The 7,675-nt window shown below is 37.2% G+C and overlaps 2 non-coding genes and 1 pseudogene across 2 annotated transcripts; 2 read left to right on the plus strand and 1 right to left on the minus strand.

Annotated features, from left to right (window-relative positions):
- Positions 1-1,752: 1,752 nt before the first annotated feature.
- LOC145500011 (uncharacterized) lies at positions 1,753-3,649 on the plus strand (annotated as a pseudogene).
- A 3,291-nt stretch (positions 3,650-6,940) lies between these two features.
- On the minus strand, positions 6,941-7,014 carry Trnas-aga (transfer RNA serine (anticodon AGA)). The gene has a single exon. It is a non-coding gene; the product is annotated as a tRNA-Ser (tRNA).
- A 354-nt stretch (positions 7,015-7,368) lies between these two features.
- Positions 7,369-7,442, plus strand: Trnas-aga (transfer RNA serine (anticodon AGA)). Its single transcript has one exon. It is a non-coding gene; the product is annotated as a tRNA-Ser (tRNA).
- Positions 7,443-7,675: the final 233 nt, after the last annotated feature.

Below are 7,675 nucleotides of genomic sequence, written 5' to 3' on the forward strand. Positions count from 1 at the left end.
CTATTGTCGCTTATTCGTCTAAACTACATTTTCGCGAGTCTGCAGCAGCCTTTCCAACGTTAGTCTTTTTCTCTTCTGAACGACTGCGATCATCTTCTGACTCACTAAAGCTGTCGTATTTTCGGTGCTTTTTTCGAGACTTCATCAAATGGCTCTTCTTGCAACTAGATTTGTTCTTTCGACGCTTCCTTTTTCTTTCAGGTGACGACTCCGACTCTTCACTAGATCCTGAGCTGGGACTTCTTGATTTTTTATTTCTCCGCTCTGCTCGCAGAGGTGAAACGGCAGAAACAACATTTGTTTGATTTCCATTTGCGTTTACATCTACTTGAACATAAACTTCATTGATGATGTTTTTTGTTTCTCCAGAAATGATGTAAATGGTTCGCGGTCGCTTGCATCTGCACGTGAAAGAATTTTATTAGACCAAGCTAATCTCAATGTTGCAATGTCTTTTTGCAATTCCAGTTGTCCTTGTGGCGTTTGTAACGAATATTTCTGTGGGAAGGCTTTAGTCAGTCCATAGTTACGTCAGTGGCGAAGTAACTGCTGACGAGAATGCTGATATAGATTTAGACTGAAAAGAATCGAAGTTTTTCTTTTCCATTGTAACAGTGTCCATTTTCCTTATTTCCTCAGTATGTTCAGGGTGTTGCTTCTTAAGTCCACAAGAAATAAATGATTGACAACGAGGAGTTTACACGAATAGAGGCGGTTTCCTTCAGCCGTGTGGCCACGAATGTGACAATCAGCCGCAAATCATCCTTGCGTATCTGCCAACGCGCGGCGGCTCAACTACATCAATTTCGAGTTCCCGAATGTGTGTTTCGACAGCCAGTTTGATGTCGCTAAGACTTTGAAGCTTCTACCATAGCTGATTTCCTTTAGAAGTTTTCCAGTCAAAAACGTATGCCACTGACGATCTCTCAGAATTTACACTGCTCGCAAACGAGGAAAGAAGGCTCCTGTGTTACTTTGTTGACATGCTTTCCGCGCTTGCCTCTTTCGAATCAGAGCGTCTTTTCAATAAAAACGAAGAGTCACTCTCTTACCTTCAAATAGACGCGTCGGTAACTGCCTGATCCACAAGGCGAAGCGTTCCTAAAAGCTTCGGAGACATCTAAACTGTCGTTCCTGTCGATATTAATAAACGTTTGCAAAGAAAGATCTTTGTATGATATTACGATTTGCTGGTCGTCAACGCCTTGAAGAAACGGTACAGCTTTTTTCACGCGGTCGAGAAGATCTTGGTATGTGCTCAGTGGCTCATCCACGTAAAAACTCGCAAACCTGTCTTCAAAATATTGAAGTAATACTTGAAACATTTTGGAAAATCTCAACGAGTTCTTGGCACGAGATACCAAATAAACTGAGCAACTTACTCGCGTAGGTTGCAACTTATTCGGCTCAAACTGTCAATCAAAATACCAATGTTTCGGCGGAAGTTTGCAAAGTCGGTTTGACTGTAATATTTGAACACCACACCTCACCATAAGTTATTTTCTCCTTTGTTATTGACATGTCAAAATATTGCATTCAAATTTAGACTGAACTGCACGAATGAAGACTGGGTCGAGCATGGCGAGAGTGTAGACGTGTTCTTGCTAGCTCCGTTACAAAAGTTTGTATATGACCTTGGTTACATGGCACAGAAGGTACAAAAGTTTAAACGAAGGACCCATATAGAAAGAACTGGACCGGCTTGGAGAAATGAGTCGATATCGTCTGAAGAAGATTCTCTTTCCCCGCTGGAAAAGAAAATCAAATCAAAAGACCAGATGGAGTCGGAGTCGGGAAGCGAAACCGATGATGTTGTCGCGACGCTTGAGGTGGTTAAAAAAGTAATGCCCAAGATTGAATTAGTTTTAGGATAACTTGATAAGATGGAGAAGAAACTGGACAATCTTGAAAGCTACGTGAAAGTTGTCGACGGAAAGGTTAATCGACTGCAAGAGAAGGTCGAACGCTTTGAATCGTTTAGCAAAGACGCGCATCATCATTAAAGGTGCACGTGTTAGACGAAGGAATGTCTTTTGCGAACTCCGAAATTGAGAACATGAAGGAGAAAACGAAGTACTGGGAAAAATCTCTTCAAGAAAAAACGGCGCGGGTGGAGAGGAAGCTTCAGGGAGAGATCGAAACATTGAGGGATGAAAAGCTTTACATGGAAGTGTACCAACGACGAGAAAACCTTCGCTTTCATGGGATCAGAGAAGCATCTGGCACCACAGAGGAGAACGTGAAAGGGGTGTTAGTTGGATTTATGCAGAATGAGCTGGTTATCAGTGAGGCGGATACCATTGAGTTTCAAAGAATTCATCGCATCGGGAGGCGCAAACCCTCACAAGATAAGCCAAGACCGATCATGGCTAGGTTTCTGCGATATTCTGATAGAGAGTTGGTAATGTCAAGGGCAAAGAAGCTGAAAGGAAAGTGTCTTGGAATATCGGCAGACCTACCAAAAGAAATCGTAAACCGCAGAAAAGAATTGATGCCAAAGTTTAAGAAAGCAAAAGTTTTTTTTTTTCTTCACGAACATGTAACGGCATACATTATTTTTCGTTTTATTTGCTAAAACGGAGCTGCATGTTTGGATTCTAAAATTAACATCATACGTGCAAGATTCAGTTCATTAGTAGCGCAATTTAAAACAGCCGGCTTCATCGCTGGCTACTGTTTTATTTGTATGTCTTATTGGTGTTGTAGGTGTTATGGTTGTAAAATAGTCTTTTTGTATTTTTTTTCAATGTTATTTAGATTATGTTTTTTCCATATTTTGTACACGCAACATACAAATTATTTTTTTAAGTTTTCTGGCTGAAAGTTTTGGCAATTTGTTAATTATGATCAGGAGTATTTTTCTAACGATTTACGAAATTAATAACGTTCACAAAACTTAATCTAAATTTTGGATTTTTATCGTTAAATGTTCGAGGGATCAGGTCATTTGATAAGCGGGAGGCGCTTTTTCACTGGTGTATGAAAGACAAAGCTGATATAATTTTGCTACAAGAAACATGTAGCACACCCGAGCTGGAGAATGTGTGGAAGTCCCAGTGGAGGGGAGAGCTGTTTTTTAGCCACGGCTCGGAACACAGCAGAGGTGTTTTAACACTTGTCAAGGAAGGACTTGACTGCCAATTGAAGGTATGTAAACAAGATGAATTGGGTCGTTACGTTATTCTGAAGGGCATTGTGCAAAGTCAACCTTTTATTTTTGTAAATATCTATGCTCCGAATAAGGTCAACAAGCAATGTGTTTTTTATGATGAAATTCATAATGAGTTAGGTAAAGTGGAAACTGATGCAGACCATCGGATAATAATAGGTGGCGATTTCAATGTTATTTTGAATCCTGATTTAGATGGATCGGGAGGGAAACCAAAATTAAAAGAATCCTCTAAAAAAAAATGAAAATCTGTGTTCCTCATTTGATTTGACAGACATTTGGAGAATCAGAAATCCAGGTGCTAAACGTTTCTCTTGGAGACAGAAAAACCCAGCAATTCAACGCCGCCTAGATTACTGGCTAATAACCAATTGCATTCAAGAAGAGGTAGAGAAGGTCGACATTATTCCTGCCATTAGGTCTGATCACTCTGCCATTACGCTACATATCAATGGCATGGAAAACACGAGTTACGGACCTTCCCTTTGGAAATTTAATGCAAGTTTATTGGAAGGCGAAGAATATGTGAATAAGATAAACGAAAACAGTCGGGAGTGGATAGAGGAAAATAGAGAAATACAGGATCCGAGAGTTCTTTGGGATTTCCTTAAGTATAAAATACGCTATGAAACGATTGTTTATAGTAAAAAGAAAGCTAAAGAACGGAGTCAGTTTAGAAGAAAGACTTAAAGATTGTCAAGTAAAATGCGACGAGGGTCCAACACCTGAAAATCTTAATGCCTTGGAAATAATTCAAGCAGAATATGATCGCCATTATGACTATATTACCCAGGGAATAATTATAAGATCCAGAGTTAACTGGTGCGAACAGGGTGAGAAAAGTAATAAGTATTTTTTAAACTTAGAAAACGCCAAAAAGAAAAAGAGTTCAATAAGGAAATTATCTATGGATAATGATAAAGAAACGACTGAGCCAAAGCAGATAATGACCGAGATTCATAATATTTATTCAAAACTTTATGATAAAGACTCCTATAATTTGGGTGAGAACCCAATCACTCGATTCCTTGACAGAACGAATACTAAGAAACTACCCAATGACCAGAAAGAGGTTTAGATAAAAAGCTCCCTAGATCCGAGCTTTACCGAGCATTAAAAACGTTTCAAAGAAACAAAACACCGGGAAATGATGGGTTAACTGTGGAATTTTATTTGGCGTTCTGGCCCATTTTAGGGAAATACCTTGAAGATTCCCTAAATTTCGCTCACGAACACGGACAACTATCTTCCTCCCAAAAACAGGCAATGATTACTCTGTTAGAAAAGAAAGATAGAGATAGAAGATTCATTAAAAATTGGCGACCTATCTCTTTAATGAATGTAGACATTAAAATTGCATCTAAGGCAATTGCTAGAAGATTAGAAACAATCCTTCCGGAACTTATTCATCACAATCAAAATGGATTTATCAAAGGAAGATCAGTTTTTGACGCAGTTAAAACGATCGATGATCTCCTTGAATTGGCACAAATAACAAACAAATCTGGTATACTTGTAGCAATAGACTTTAAAAAAGCCTTTGATTCTCTAGATCACACGTATCTGTTAAAGGTGTTGGAGAAACTTAACTTTGGGACATGTTTTTTACAATGGATAAAGACCTTTTATACAAACATATCAAGCTGCGTTTTGAAGAATGGATTTACCACCGATCTCTTTCAAGTGCGGCGTGGTGTATGGCAAGATGACCCGTTATCGCCTTTATTATTTATCTTAGCTATTGAAATATTAGCAACCCAAATCAGCCAAGATGATAACTTTCATGGTGTGATGGTCAAAAACGAGGAAATCAAGTTAACATTATTTGCCGATGACATGACCTGTTTTTTAAAGGATATGAATTCGTACTTACAATTATGTGGATTGTTGGAAGATTTCTATAAATATTCTGGCCTCCGGATCAACAACGACAAAACTGAAACCTTCGCAATCGGTTCTTTTAAACTCGCGCAACGCGACTTTATCCATAACGTCCGAACATCAATTAAGATATTAGGTACTTTTTTTGACTACCATAAACCGTCACGGAACAAAGGCAATTTTGAATCAATTTTCAAGTCCATTCAAAGGACCCTCAATATGTGGAAGTGGAGAGGCCTTTCTTTACTTGGAAAGATTCAAATAGTGAAAACGTTTATCATACCAAAGTTTTTGAGTAAAGCAGCATTAATATCGGTATCAAAGGATCTTATTAAGGAGATAAATAAATTGATTTATAATTTTATTTGGAAAGGTAATGATAAAATCAAAAGATCTGCACTTATCAACGACATTGAAAATGGGGGACTTAAAATGCTTGACATCGAGTCCATGATCTCAGCACAAAGAGTCATGGCTTTAAAGAAATATTTCGCTGATGGTAATAGCACCTGGAAAGCTATTTTAGATGAATTTCTTTGCCACGTAGGAAGAAAATTCATTCTTTTTTGTGACTTCGACACTCGTAAACTTCCAGCTTATATTCCAGCTTTCTATAAAGAGTGTCTTGACGCATGGTCGGAATTGAAGACTTCAAATGTCGTTTCGTATGAGGATGTTATCGACCAAATCATTTGGAATAACAAAATATTGTTGTTGACAAATAATCGCTTTTCGAAGAACATCTGTTTTGTCAGGGAATTGTTAAAATTGGGAACCTGCTATCTAACACGGGCAAATTTCTTCAAAGTTCGAAGGTATTGGCAGCAAATTTATTCCCAACTCAATATTTTAAGCTAATAGGTGTTATGGATGCTGCTCCGATCGCGTGGAGACTTATTATAAAACAGTCACAAACAAATCAACATTTCTATCCATCAATCCTCGGAGATGAAGTATATATTGAATTGGATGAACCTGAAATCGATTTGTCCAAAGTAACATCAGAATTACTGTATAACCAATTTAAAACTAAAAACCAAACTCCTCCCTCTGCTCAAAAAAAGATGAAAAGCAAATATCCCCAACTTGTGGTTGATTGGAAAAAACCCATTCTTTACCGTTTACCGTCACAATAGAAACAAAAATCAGAGAGTTCCAATATAAAATACAGAACGATATCGTATACACCAATGATAAGTTGTTCCGTTTTAAAATGATTGAATCGCCTTTGTGCACGTTTTGTCAGAAAGAAGATGAATCCCTCGAGCATTTACTCTTTCATTGTAATATAACAAAAAACTTTTGGCTTGCATTCTCATCTTGGATTAGTAAACGAAACATATCTATGGAGACGTTAACACTAATTAATATTCTGTTTGGCGTATTTAATGACCATGAAAATTTTGCTATTTTGAATCACTTAATACTCATTGCTAAATATTTTATTTATACATGTAAACTGAACAAAACTAAACCAACATTAAGAATTTTCTTTGAAAAGATCAAATTAGTTCATCATATAGAGAGAAAAATTGCCAAAAGAAATGACAGGCTCCATAAACACTACAAAAAATGGAAAAAATTATTGTCTCGTTCTTAACTGAACATCAATTTAAAGTTTTGTCAGCATGTGTCTTGTACTTTATTCATTAATTTTATTAATTTTGTCCTTTTTTGTTTGGCATATTTATTTATTTATTGTAGTGTTTAACTATTACTGTATTTCTTATTTATTTATTTATTTGTTTAGTGTTTTTTTTTTAGTGTTAGTGCGTCTAGTAAATATACTTGTAACCGTAATTGTCGATGCAAATAATAGAGAAATAAAAAAAAAAAAGATAAACTAAAAAAATTTTCAAGGTAGAAACATCAACTCGGAAAAAAAATCTGAGTTCCAGATGGGATTTGAACCCACGACCCTCCGTGATCTAGTCGGATGCTCTAACCACTGAGCTACTGGAGACTCTACGGTGAGCAAACATTTCACCCTTGCTCACCATAGAGTCTCCAGTAGCTCAGTGGTTAGAGCATCCGACTAGATCACGGAGGGTTGTGGGTTCAAATCCCATCTGGAACTCGGATTTTTTTCCAAGTTGATGTTTCTACCTTGAAAAATTTCTACCTTGAAAATTTTCTACCTTGAAAATTTCCATATAATACTCACTTTGGAGGGTGGTTGGTTGCATCTTTGATATGCCTTAATGTGACTGCACGATGCAGTTAGTGAGTTCATATGCGCCTAGACATCATTTGGCTGTGTGACCGCGCGATGCGGTTCCAGTCAAAGACCCACATATTTCACCTTTGCTCATCATAGAGTCTCCAGTAGCTCAGTGGTTAGAGCGTCCGACTAGATCACGGAGGGTCGTGGGTTCAAACCCCATCTGGAACTCGGATTTTTTTTTTCCGAGTTGATGTTTCTATTTTGAAAAACTTCTAAATTGAAAAAAAAAAAAAAAAAAAAAAAAAAAATAGAAACACGATTTTTGACCAATCAGTGCATGTATTTTCTTTGGGTTATTTTCTAAATCAACTTGTTACTCTTTCAGTATATCACAAACATCAGAAATATAACATGTTTCATTTATTTTTGTCACTGTCGACAGTTACCTGAAGGGCCAAATG

The sequence above is a fragment of the Orbicella franksi genome, chromosome 10, assembly GCF_964199315.1.
Source record: "Orbicella franksi chromosome 10, jaOrbFran1.1, whole genome shotgun sequence".
NCBI classification, from domain to species: Eukaryota; Metazoa; Cnidaria; class Anthozoa; order Scleractinia; family Merulinidae; genus Orbicella; species Orbicella franksi.